This window comes from Meriones unguiculatus, chromosome 17 (assembly GCF_030254825.1).
Source record: "Meriones unguiculatus strain TT.TT164.6M chromosome 17, Bangor_MerUng_6.1, whole genome shotgun sequence".
Taxonomy (NCBI): Eukaryota; Metazoa; Chordata; class Mammalia; order Rodentia; family Muridae; genus Meriones; species Meriones unguiculatus.
In genome coordinates, this window is record NC_083364.1 from 4,583,423 (window position 1) to 4,596,854 (window position 13,432).

The following is a 13,432-nucleotide window of genomic DNA, read 5'->3' on the forward strand; positions in this document are numbered from 1 at the left end:
AGAGACAGAAGGCAAAGAACAAGGTAAACCATCATCATACATGGGAGACCAAGGGCAAAGAGAAAATCAAATGTGCAGTAGGGTTTGCCAAGGTCTTCTCTACTTAAAATAATCTAAAATTTCACTTTGAGCAATAAAATCAAACTATATTATGAAGGTGATTCATTGCCGAATCCTTGCATGTCAGTAGGCCCTGAAATAAACAGTATTGAAAAAAAATGTAAGTTTATTTTTGACTAGATGATCAGTTCTAGAGAACTTTCCTGAAGGCTGAAAATTTGGGGATTCTTTCCTTGTTGTGTACATGATTCTCTGTGGGCCAGTTAGGGAATAATTGATTCTTGTTGTTCATGTCCTCCTTTATTAGTAGTCTATCTTTATTATAAATATTACTGAATTTGTTTACTTCAAGGGTTTGTAGAGATAATTTGTGTTCATTTCAACAATATAGTCTATTGAGGGCAAATTTTTTTCATTATTGCATTGTAAGCTTTGTATTGATTACTCTCCCATTGCTGTGACAAGACACATTGACAAAGGCAACTTATAGAAGAAAGATTCATGGTGGTGTATAAGAGGTAGTAGTTTGCAAGGGGCTGGAGTAGCAGGGAGAGCTCACATCTGGAACCACAATATGGGCAGAGAGTGCTCTCCGGGGACAGTATGAGTCTTTTCAAATCTCACAGCCAGTCTCCAGGTGCATACTTCTTCCAGTAAGGGGAACTTCTTAATCCTACCCATAAAACTGTACCAACCTCAGACCAAGTACTGATGTCTGAATATACTGGGCTTCTTCATAAAATAAGCACAGTTTGTTTCCTATTCTGAAAAAAATTGCTGAATTTTCTAACCTAATATAGTGTTAATACTTCCATTTATAATTCATCTAACTTATATTATGAACATCTCATAATATAAGTATATGAATATCTCATATTCATAATATAAGGAGGCTATTTCTTTAGAATAAATGCCCTGAAGTGCTTTTTAACATGCCACCTTTCATATGACTTTACATATATATGAAATTGTGTGCTTTTCATTTCTGTAAACTTTCACCCAAGTGTATTAAATAAGATAATTGTATATTTTCTTAGCTTCTAGTTTTGTGTTCCCATCAAACACAAGACTTATGTTGTGTTTGATGCAGGAATCTATCTAGATATTGGTATCAGGAATATTTGGAAGTAATAACCTGGACACCTTATGTTTAAGGATGTTCCTGAAATGTCACAATGAGAGCAAAAAGCATGGATTATGTTATGACAGAACTTTTCTCTATTTACCAGGATTTCTGTATAGTCTTTCCAAAGAAAGAACAAGAACTTTTATATAGAAAGAAGTCACATTAGAGCACTAGCATTTTCTTTTTTTAAGATTTATTTATTTATAATGTATATAATGCTCTATGTCTGCATTTACACCTGCAGGCCAGAAGAGAGAACCAGATCTCATTATAGATGGTTGTGAGCCATCACGTGGTTGCTGGGAATTTAATTCAGGACTTCTAGAAGAGCAGCCAGTGCTCTTGACTGCTGAGCAATATCTCCAGCCCTGGTCACTAACATTTTCAGAAGCAGATTCTTCAGTAAGAAAACATTCACATCAAGTTTTAAAACATGATTTTTTTTCCTACAAAAAAAATTTAAAAATTCTGAAAAATTACATAGACTACATTGTACTTAATTCTTCAAAAATGTTTTTATACATGAGATTAGACTATATTTTACAACTTTTGAGAAAAAAGAGATTTACAAATAAAGTGAGCTTTGTGAAGAATATTTACGAGAAACCTCATCTTGAAGGGACAAGTTCCCAAGACCATGAGTCAGGGTATGTTTTTAGTCAGTATTTAAAAAATCTAATAATACACAGAATAATTTTGCTTTCTATCCCTGAACCATTACAAATGTGATAAGTATGAGGAGACTCTTGATTATAACAAACCATTTTTATGCACTAGCCTGAACAGATCCAAGATAAGTATTTTATAACCAATCAAAATTACAGACCTAGGGCTGGAGAGATGTCTCAGAGGATAAGAGCACTGCTTGCTCTTTCAGAGGTCCTGAGTTCAATTCCCAGCAACCACATGGTGGCTCAGAACCATCTGTAGTAAGATCTTGTGCTGTCTTCTGGCATGCAGGTGTACATTCAGGCAGAACACCGTATACATAATAAATAAATATTTTTTAAAATTAAAAACAAATTACAGATCTATTAATAAACACTCAAACTGTGATTGGTTCAGAAGATACATTTCTAGAATAAATTCCAATAGATGTATGTGTTATAAATATAGGAAAGGGCCAATCAAGTCATCAAATAGAGAAACAGGGAGAGAGAGAGAGAGTTAATATATATAATATTGGAGCAATACTTTGCCAGTGTAAACATCATTTCATTCATGTTCAAATCTTATTCAAAATCATTTAAGGAACATGAAAGAGAGGCCACAGAAATACAAAAGTTACAGAAAATATTTTTCTTCTGCTTCAATTTATCTAATATTACATGCTGAGACAAACCATGTAAGGAAAGCAAAAAATACTTTAGGAGATTTGCATATCTCACCAGACATAAGAGAATGTTTACTGGAGAGAGACTGGAATGTGTTTCAACAGGTTTTCATGCCTCACTAGGCATAATTTACCCCAGAAAGAAGGTATACAAATGTAAGGAATGTTGCGAGTCCTTTAGAGAGTTCTCAGTTCATAGAACACACCTTCACATACATCATAGGATGATCTCCTGCAAATATAATGAATGTAGAATATAATTCAGAAGCTCTTCAAATATTTATACACACAGAAGAACTAATAATGCAAAGAAATCTTGTGTAGAATATGGAAAATGTCTCCAGAAATACTCAAACTTCAGGAAACACCAGAAAATTCATACTGGAGAGAAACCTTACAGATGTAAAGAATGTGGAAATCGTCTAACCATGCATCAAATTTTTATGTTCACCACAGAATCCATATTGGTGACACACCTTAAAAATGTAATGGAATGTGGAAAGTTGTTTGCATGTCACTCATCTTCAGGCTCACTACAGAATCCATACTGGTGAGAAGCCTTATAATGTAAACAGTCTGGCAAATGTTTTACCTGGGCCTCAAATCTTCACTCTCCTCATAGAATCCATACGGGTGACAAGCCTTACAGATATAAAGAATGTGGCAAGTGTTTTACCTGTCACCCAAAACTTCAAGCTTACACCAGAATCCATACTTGTGCAAACCTTACAGATGCAGAGAATGTGGCAAATCCTTTATCCAATTCTCAATTCTTTATAGACATCATAGAATCCATACTGGTGACAAACCTTGCAGATGCAAAGACTGTTGTAAATCCTTTACCCAATCCTCAACTCTTCATACTTAACACAAAATACATACAGGTGTAAATAATGTGTCAAAACCTTTACTTGTGTCTCAAATCTTAAAAGATTAAAAATCAGCAGCTATTATTAATATTTAAGGCCTAAACTAGGTGGGTGGTGAAGTCCAGCAATGCCCTGAGGGGAAGAACCCGCCTTACTGCATTCTTTCCCCACTCACTGGAAATACAGTTGCTAGGAAACTGGCCTATCCCCCTAGGGAGGGACACCAGATCATTAATGGTTTGGGGACCTTCCTATAGCCAATCAATTCAAAATGCTACATTTTGACCAATAGATGCTTGCCCAGGCAGGAATCGCCCCTGCCTTGGGCATGCTGGGAGGAACCAGAATCTTTAAATCACCCAACCAACCTGAGCACGGGGCTCTTGGCTCTCACCACTTTGGCGGTGGGGGGTGTGAGCCCAAGCTGCAGCTTGTAGTTTGTAATAAAAAGATCCTCATGTGGTTTGCAATGGACTTGGCTCTTGGTAGTGGTCTTTTGGGGTATCGTGATCCAGGCACAACATAATTTGGGAGCTCGTCTGGGATCCCCAAGACCATGCAGGACTCCTGAGCTAGAGATCGGAAGCCTGGGTTAAGTGTGTTTGTCTTGATCAAGTTCTGTGTCTCTGTTCTGTCATTCTGTATATTTTTGAGATCCCAATGTAGTATACAGTGAGTGGTCAGGGATCGGTCATGTCGCAGTACACCGGCTGACGAGGTGGCAGACTGAAGCCATGGGGATCTTGATGGATTTCCCAGAACCCAGAGGGGCAGTGCTCCCCAATAGCATTGTGAGGGACACAGGGTCCCAAATCTGTTTGATAGGCCTAGAAAATGGGTTGCTCCCATGGAGACAGGAAGTACTGTCGGAATCTGTTGTTTTGTGTTTCTTTGTGTTTCTGGCTGTCTAGCCATGCTGAATGAAAAAAAAGTGCTTAAAAAAAGTGGTGGAGGAAGTAAGTAAAGCTTTGTCTTTCTGTTTAAATGTATGTATGGCCATCATGTTTGTCTTTGACTAATTTTATGCTCTGTAGGTCATGGTTAATATGATCAAAAATAATTGGGTTTGTTTAAAGGTTAAATTCAAACTCTTGTTTAAAATGTATATGTGTGCCTATGTGTTTATAAGGTCTATGAATGCATATGCTTAAATAGCAACAATATAGGTTGCCACGTGTCATGTGATGTGCCTCACTGCCATTTTGAGGTTGCCATGTGGGCTATAATGTGACCGCCATCTTGAGACTGCCATGTGAACTGTAATGTGACCTGTGACCGCCATCTTGATAGCCACATTGTATGGTAAAAACAACAACAACAACAACAACAAACAGCCCTTAGTCAAATAATTTTCATTTTCTTCTAGATTAAAAGGATGAGTTATTTTGAATCGGTATTGGTTTTAAAAATTAAATTGTTTGTTCTGTTAAATTCTGGTTTTAAAATCTAGTTTTGACTTTTAAAATTATGGTTATGCTTTGTGACTTCTCTCCTACAAAAGGGGTACTTTATTTTGACATTTCAAAAACAGGTTTTAGAGAATGTTTAAGTGTTTAAGGCTAAAGTTTATCAGGCATTTTAGACAATGATCTTGTCTATTGATCTTGGGTAGTCTAACAAAATTTGAAACAGTTTTTCAATCCTTTGGGGAAGAACAAAAAAAAAACCTTTGGTATTTATTTTATTAATTTTACTAAATGAAACCAAGCCATATGGTTTGAGCTAATTAAGCATATTTAAAAATATCTTGTACTTCATTTAAAAGGCTGGTGATTCTTCTTTGCAAAACGTTTTTTCTTATGCTTTTTTAAGGGGGAAGAATTCTGGCTGATAGGTTTGGTGTAGCCAGAATAGTTCATACAGTTTAAAATTGTTCTGTACTGTTCTGTTATACAATTGGTTCTAAAACTTATTTAATTACACCATTAAAACTTTTGATTGTAAAATATTGTAAATGTTTCACAGAACTTGTTGTATCTTGGGGAGATAACACATGGCTATCTTCCATGATGGTTCAGGGATAGAGAGGGTGGAGCTGTAGTTTTGCTGCCATCTTTGTTTAGGGCTTCCAGCTGAGTTCAGTTACACACGGCCAGCCATCATGCTGGTCCAGAGATAAAGAGAGTGGAGCCATGAGTTTGTGATCATCTTTGTTTAGGTCTCTCAGTTATGTTCAGTCCTCTGATTAGTGCTAAGTGAAAAGCTTTTTACTGTTCAGTTTTAATGCAAGTGATAGGATCAGCAAGATTTGCTAGCCCCTCTATAAACTGTCTCTGATTAAAAGGTTTGCTTTGATTTTAGTTCAGAAAGAGCAGACTTAAAGTTATGTTAATAACTGCAGTTGGTTAAGATGTTGAGCTTTACCTAGTGTCTTTGTTTAGTTTTTTTTTTTTTTTAAGGTTGAGCCTAGGATGGGTAACTATAAAGTTTATTTATATAGATCTACTTAAAATATAGTTCTAATGGGGAAGTACAGCTGAAGACAGTGGTCTGCCCCGCTCTTCAGCTTCACACTGCACAGAGCTCCACTTTAGGGTAGGAATAAGCTCACTGTCTGTACCACTCGAATGATAGAAAGAGGGCTGTGAAGTTCGAGCATATTTTAACTTCAGTACTGACGAGGGAAGACATTTGACATTTGTGGAGTGTCCTCTTCTCTGCAGCCCAGATTTTTCATTTTATACAGCTACAATTTGTTTTCTGTTTCTTTTTTATGCATGTAAAGGGACCTCTCTTCTTTAGCATGTACATTTTATACGGGCTATGATGAAATGACTTTTCTCTGTTGTAAACCCGTTTTATTCCGTTAAATTTCATTGTTTAAAGTTATGGTCTAATAAAGGCTTAGGATTTTGTAACTCTTTAAAAAAATATAGTTCTAAAACATGCATTTTAGGAATATGCCAGAATTAGAGAGTATAGCATTCTGTTTTATAGGACACAGTTTAGAGCAGATAATAAAGATAGACAAAGAGTAACTCAGATATGCTGGCCTTCAAGCTTGTCAGAGATCTGATGAATATGGCATTTTAACATGTGTAAGCTTATTGTGACAGAGAGTCCCAAAATCCTGGTAGTAGCTCCCCCAAGGTCTCCAAGAAGATTTGGGCACAACAACAGATGACTGCGACTCTGGATTGTGGGATGCTAACCACAATACTGTTCCAACTGGCCCACTGCTAGGGCCCAGCCTAATCTGTGAACAAAGCCATGGACACCTGGAGAGCTATTGTTTCACATTGCTCGAGGCAAGGTATCTCTCAAGTGCAAGCCTGGTTGCTTTTCTGCAGCAGGGTGGGTCTGTCTCAACTTGCCCTTTTCTTTGTCTAAAAGTACTAAGAGAACTTGGTCTAACATGGGGCCTAAAACTCAAAATGGAGTTGGTAATGTTAGCTTGACTCCTTCAAGAACACATCCATTTTTTTCACAGTACCAAATGATCAGCTCTCTCTCCCTCTCTCTCTTTCTCATTTTCTATGTATGTATGTATGTATGTATGTATGTATGTATACATATATACACACACATACAATTAACATTATATGGATTGATCTCATTGTATTTAGGAATATATGTACCCCCACCCACATTTATACTTGCAATAAAAATGAGAGAAAAAATGAGCCATAAACTTGAGGAAGAACTTGGTGTGTTGTATATTGAAGGGTTTGGAGGGAGAAAAGTAGATTGTATAAATGTAATCTATAGGGAGCACAATGGTCTATTCACCCACAGATAGCACTATTGTCAATAAAAAAAAAAAAAGATGTATAACCTGTTTTCTTCCCAGAGTCTTGGATTGGAGGTAGATAATAGCCTACACTTGTTATCCTAGAACTATTTGTAGGGCCAAGCCAAACCAAGTTCTCACAAGCAGGACCAGAGATTCTTAATAGTTAAGGTGACTTTTGTACTACCTGAGTGTCCAGAGGCTTTTCAGAGATCAACAAAAAGTAGAGGTGGCTAATAACCCTGATGACCTCTAGTTATCTACATGATGAAGGCTACATCAGATCCTTGCAAAGGTCCTTAAGATATCACAGGTAGACTATCTACAGAACCCATCTTCATGGAAGAAATGACATGTATTTTGAGAAGAGTTTCAGTGTAATAATACTTCCTTGTGCACACAGGAAACCCTCTTTCAAACTGTACTGTACTTAAATAGGCCTAAAATTAATTACCTAGAGTCATATTCTAGATTTGAGATCCAACACAAGCTACTGAGTTTTGTTGTTTGGGATTTCCTTCTTGCCTCATGTAGATCATTATTCTGACAGCCCTGATGTTTACAGAGACATCTAAAATAATTACATTATGATCTCAACAGTAAAATTTGAAAAAATACAGAAAAGCAAGAATAAATAGAGAAATTCTCACTATTTGAAATCTTTACAAACTGCTCTTTAGGACAAAAATGCCCACTGTGTTTAATATTAGTGAAAACACAGGAAATCCGGTTATATTTTGCCATGCTTCCTAGTTCAGCTATGAAAAAAAATATTTCTTCTTTATGCTTTGCAAATAATGCTTTTTTGATCACCATAACTTATATTCTTTCTTCAGTAAGTATGTATGTGCACCAAGTGTTAAATTTAGCATATTTAATTAAACAGAGGCTGAAAAGATAGTTCATCATTGAGAAGCACTTGCTGTTCTTTCAGAGGATCCGGGTTCAGTTCCAGGCTATGACATGACTATAGATTGTGTTGCTAGTGTTCTGATGCCCAATTCTGCCCTCTGCACTGACTGCTTACAGGTATCTGCAAATACATGCAGGTATGTCATCATATACATAAAAACTGTGGGAGTTTAAATTGTTTTTTACACAAAAAAATTTAATTGTGATTTATGGATTAACACGAACATCTCTGATGGCAATGAATATAGCATTATAGGCTCCCACAATGTGTCTACATAAAGGGAAGAGTAGCTGATGGTGACTATGATCATTTATCATTTGTTCATATACTACATTTATTACTTAAATTATATTGTTTATATACTACATTTATTCCCTAAAATTATTTTTTTCTGAGATATGATTTCTCTATGTAGCCCTGGTTGGAGTGGAAATTTTTATGTAAGTGAGGATAGCTTCAAACTCTGCCTTACTTTGTCCAGTGCTGGATTAAACGTGTGAATTCCCTAGTTCTGATTCATAGACTTTAAAAAGCATACACAGAATGCAAAGTGTAAAATTATTATTTTTCTAGGTTCTGGCTATTACAAATAAAGCTACTATGACCATGGTTAAACAAATATCCTTGTTGTGTACTTGAGCATATTTTAGATATATGCCTAGGAGTGGTATAGCTGGATCTGGAGGAAGCACTATTCCTAATTGTCTGAGAAAGGGCCAGTTTGATTTCCAAAGTGGTTGTATAAGTTTACATTCCCACCAGCAATGGAGGAGGGTTCCCTTTTATCCACAACTTCTTCAGCATGTGTTGTCACTTGAGTTTTTGATCTTAGCCATTCTGATGGGTGTAAGGTGAAATATCAGGGTCATTTTGATTTGCATTTCCCTGATGACTAAGGATGTTGAGCATTTCTTTAAGTGTTTCTCTGCCATTCAATATTCCTCTATTGAGAATTCTCTGTCTAACTCTGTACTCCATTTTTTAATTAGATTACTTGATTTGTTGCTGTTAAACTTTTTGAGTTCTTTATATATTCTGGATATTAGCCCTCTGTCAGATATAGGATTGGTGAAGATCCTTTCCCAGTCTGTAGGTTGTCGTTTTTTTCTGATGATAGTGTCCTTTGCTTTACAGAAGCTTTTCCATTTCATGAGGTCCCATTTATTGATTGTTGTATGCTGTTGGTGTTCTGTTCAGGAAGTTGTCTCCTGTGTCAATGAGTTCTAGGCTCTTCTCCACTTTTTCTTCTAACAGGTTTAGTGTGTCTGGTTTCTTTTTTTTGGTGATGTCTTTGATCCACATGAATTTGAGGGTGAAAGATATGGATTTATTGGCGTTTTTCTACATGTAGACATCTAGTTAGACAATTTGTTCAAGATGCTCTCTCTCCCTCTTTTTTCATTGTATGGTTTTGGCTTCTTTGTCAAAACCCAAGTGTCCATAGATATGTGGGTTCTTTGGTTGTTTTCTAAGTGTTGATTTTAAATTACTTTTATTGTGATTTAAAAAAAAAACATCTCTAACTGATCTATATATTTAGCACTCAGAAAAGTGTCTTAATGTTTTTAACCCAAAATCATTTTTGTGTTTTCAAGCTTTTACTGTGACTCAAAGGCATGAGTCACTGCTCTTTGTATGATGTGGGTTTCAGCACAAATTGAAAACAGTTGTAATGATAACATATCTAAAACACTTTTGTTGTTTTTTCAAGACAGGGTTTCTCTGTTTAGCTTTGACTGTCCAGACACGCTTTGTGGAGCAGGCTGGCCTTGAACTCACAGAGATACACTTGCCTCACCTCCCTGAGTGCTGGGATTACAAGCATGGACCACTTTGCCTGGCTATATCTAAAACTTTTATCTCTTTTTGTAAACTTAAAAATCTTGTAAACTTTAGGGAATCAACTTGGATCCACATCTCACAGGTCAAATGGGCTCCAAATAAGTATTTCTGTCAATCAACAGCCTAAGTTTTCCTGCCTGTTCCTGAAAGTTGAATCTCTTCCCCTTTTCCTCATCTTGGACTCCCCTACCCCATCTTCTAGGACCATGGACCTGAAAGTTTCTAATGTACATCTAAGATAAAAAACATTTCCCCCAATAAAGCTACTATGAATATCTGTCGTCTGAGAGGCTCCACCAAGCAGTGATCAAAACGTATGCTGAGACTCATGGCCAAACATTGGGCAAAGCATAGGGAGTTTTGTGAAGAAGTGGGAGAAAGGATAGAAGGACCTTGGAGGTGCCAGGAGCTCCACAAGAAGACCAACAGAGCCAACTAACCAGGGCTCAGAGGGGCTTGTGAATACTAAAGCATCAACCAAGAACCATGTATAGAGTAGACCTAGGCCCCCTACACTGATGTAGCAGTTGGGCAGTTCAGGCCTCATGTGTGTGGCCTAGTAAGGGGACATTGACTCTGTTGCCTGCTTTCTGATCACTTCCCCTGGTGGGATTGTCTCACCAGGCCACAGGGGAAGAGGATGCAGTCAATCTTGATGGGACTTAATGAGCTGTGATGGATGAGTAAGGGCCGCCCCTAATCTGACGAACAGGGGAGGAAGGGCAGAACTGGGAGGAGAGGAGGAAGGGGTCTACAGTAGGGATGTAAAGTGAATAAATAAAATTTAAAAATAAAAAAAATTTCTCTGAAACTCCTTAGCTTTACCTTCTTTCCCTAGTCTATCTGTTCCAGCAGATTTCAAATCAACTGTAGATTGTTCCAACACCAGCTCCAGGTGTTCCTTCAAAATCTGTAGATAGCTTCAAAGTAACTAGCCTCAGGTGGTCCAGCCTCACAAACTGTTCCAGCTGCTGCCTGCAGGTCCCTTGCCCAGAAGGTCCTGCAGTGTATAGACAGCAAGTGAAACACCCTGTACTTTCTGGACTTGGCCAGCATTCCAGATTCCTTGGGCACCTCCACCAATGGCCCTACAGTGTCAGCAGGAAGTAGTTATAGAGAAGATTATATCACCCCTGATCAATTTTTTTATTATCAAGAAAAAGTCTCAAACTCAGGACAAATGGTCAAAATGCCTATTTAACATATCAAAGTGGACTCTGGTCATTGGGACCTCCCCAAATCACTCAATCCTTACCTGTTACAGGGCCCTCCTGGCTGGCATACCTTGCTCTCTATACTAAACTTCTCTAGCGCAGGGCCTGAGCTCCCTCCCCTCAGCTACTCTTCCTTATATAATCTGACCAGTTTTGGTTACCTGGCCCTTTAATTTACTCTTTGGGCCTCCTGGCTGAACCTGGTCCTCCTCTCTTCTTTTTCCTGTCACCTCCCCCTCCCCACTACTCACATGTCTAGACTGGACTCTCCCAGAAGTCTCTGCCTCTGGCTGTGCCTCCCATGTGTCTATAAAAACTTTTTCCTCTACCATACCTAGGAGAAGTCATGTTCCTCTTCTTTCCTTTTATTTATTTATTTATTTATTTATTTACTTATTTATTTATTTATTTAATATCTCACAGTAAAAAAATTTAATAGTTTAATTGATGAAAGAATTTATAAATAGATAAATGATTAACATAATTGAGAGGCCATGATCAAGAACCAGTATAAGAGCTGGAGATTTATCTCACATGTAGAGGATTTTTCTGGGATGTATGAGAGCCAGTGCCAGAAAGAGAGAATGTAAAATGTATCTCACATATAGAGGGTTTTCCTGGGATGTATGAGAGCCAGTGCCACAAAGAGAGAGAATGTAAAAATTCAGGCAGCAAAATAGACTTTCAAGGACTTAATGTTCTAAGATTTATTGTTTCATTTTAATAATGACTGATGAGGATTTCTAAGCTCTCCTAAGACTTTACAAAAATTGAATGTCACTTTGAAGACACTCTTTGTAGTATTACTAGTCTCCTAAACTACAGGAGAAATAGTCATGGTAAATTTCCAAGTAAACTAAGTGTCTTCATCATGGATCCTCATAAATTGTTGGGTACTTATGAGTCAAGATTAACCTGATGAGAGGGTTAATTAAAATACATTACCAGAAAATAAAATTAGTAATGAAGTGATGGAGTAGAATAATTTTAAAAAGGAGGACAATTTCTGTAGTCCCTTAGAGGCTAAGATGGGGCAAAGAAAGTTTGAAATCTGTGTCTCAAATAATGAGATCCTCTCTCAGAATACAAAAGGGGGGGGAAGACTAAAGGAGAGATAGAAAGAAAAAGGAAGAGAAGAGGAGAGAACAAGAGGGAAGGCTGTATTGTACATCCTTGCCCTGTTGTGACAAGAAGAATGTACGGCAGGATTGGCAGACCAGCTTAGTTCCTGGCGGAAGGGGTGCATGGCAATGGCTAGTTATACCACGTACTGGGAAGTGGAATGCAACAGAAGAAGCAGGTAGAGATAAAACACCCTCAGTTACCCAACCCCAGAAACCCTCCTTCTCTAGGGAGGTGCCACTTCTCAAAGCTTCTGGAACCTTCCAAAATAATGCCACCAGCTGGAGGCCAAGCCTTCAAAGTATGCACCAGCCTGTCAGAGACATTTCAGAGTCAAGATGTAGCAGAGGAAGAACTAAGGGTCATATCAGGCAAGATCCTTGACGGGTTAACAACCTAAAAGCCTTAGGAGAACTGAGAATCTCAGGACAGAAAAGTTGACTTGAAGGATAACACCTATGGAAATTTCTGATCAGGTGATATACAAACCAACCCCAGTTGGTATCTACTACTTTGGGATATCAGAGGAGCTGACTGGCAGATGGAATCTTCCATCCCAAAAGTTTCCCTTTCCACCTAATAAAACCACAAGCACTTTTGGGCACAGTCTTTCCTCTGGCAAAAATAATGGTGTCCTTCAGTTGTTGTGATTAAAGGAACAATTCTGCATCTGGAGATGACATCTTCCTTGTAATTTCATGTCACCTCCATCAGTCTAACAGTGCTTAAAGAAGCACTTTGGCCTGAGCTCTTGGCGACTTCTAGAAATATTGAAGCTCATACCTCACAGTTGTTTCTACTACAGGCAAGGAAGGTACACATCCTCCCCAGCTTCTCCACCAGTGGTTAATGGCTGTTTCCAAGGAGAATGTGAGATTCCATTCTGTGGTCAAGCCGAGTGGGTTTCAAGAGGCCAGAGAGAGGATTGCAGGTGCTGGAGGCTGCAGCTGCTTATCAGTATCTTAGACACAATAAAATGTCACTTAGTGACAATAAAATGTCACTTAGTGACAATAAAATGTCACTAAAAAAAGTCTGAGAAGGAGTATGCTTCCTTCAATTTTTTTTTCCTAAAGGGAGATATGGATATAACTTATTCTTCCTAAGAAAATGGAACCTGGTGTTGCTGTTCAGGGAGGTTCTGGAAACCTTAGGAGGTAGGGTTTGGCTGGAGGAAGCAGATTATGTCACAGGGAAAGGTGGGGTTGGGGATTTGAAGCTGG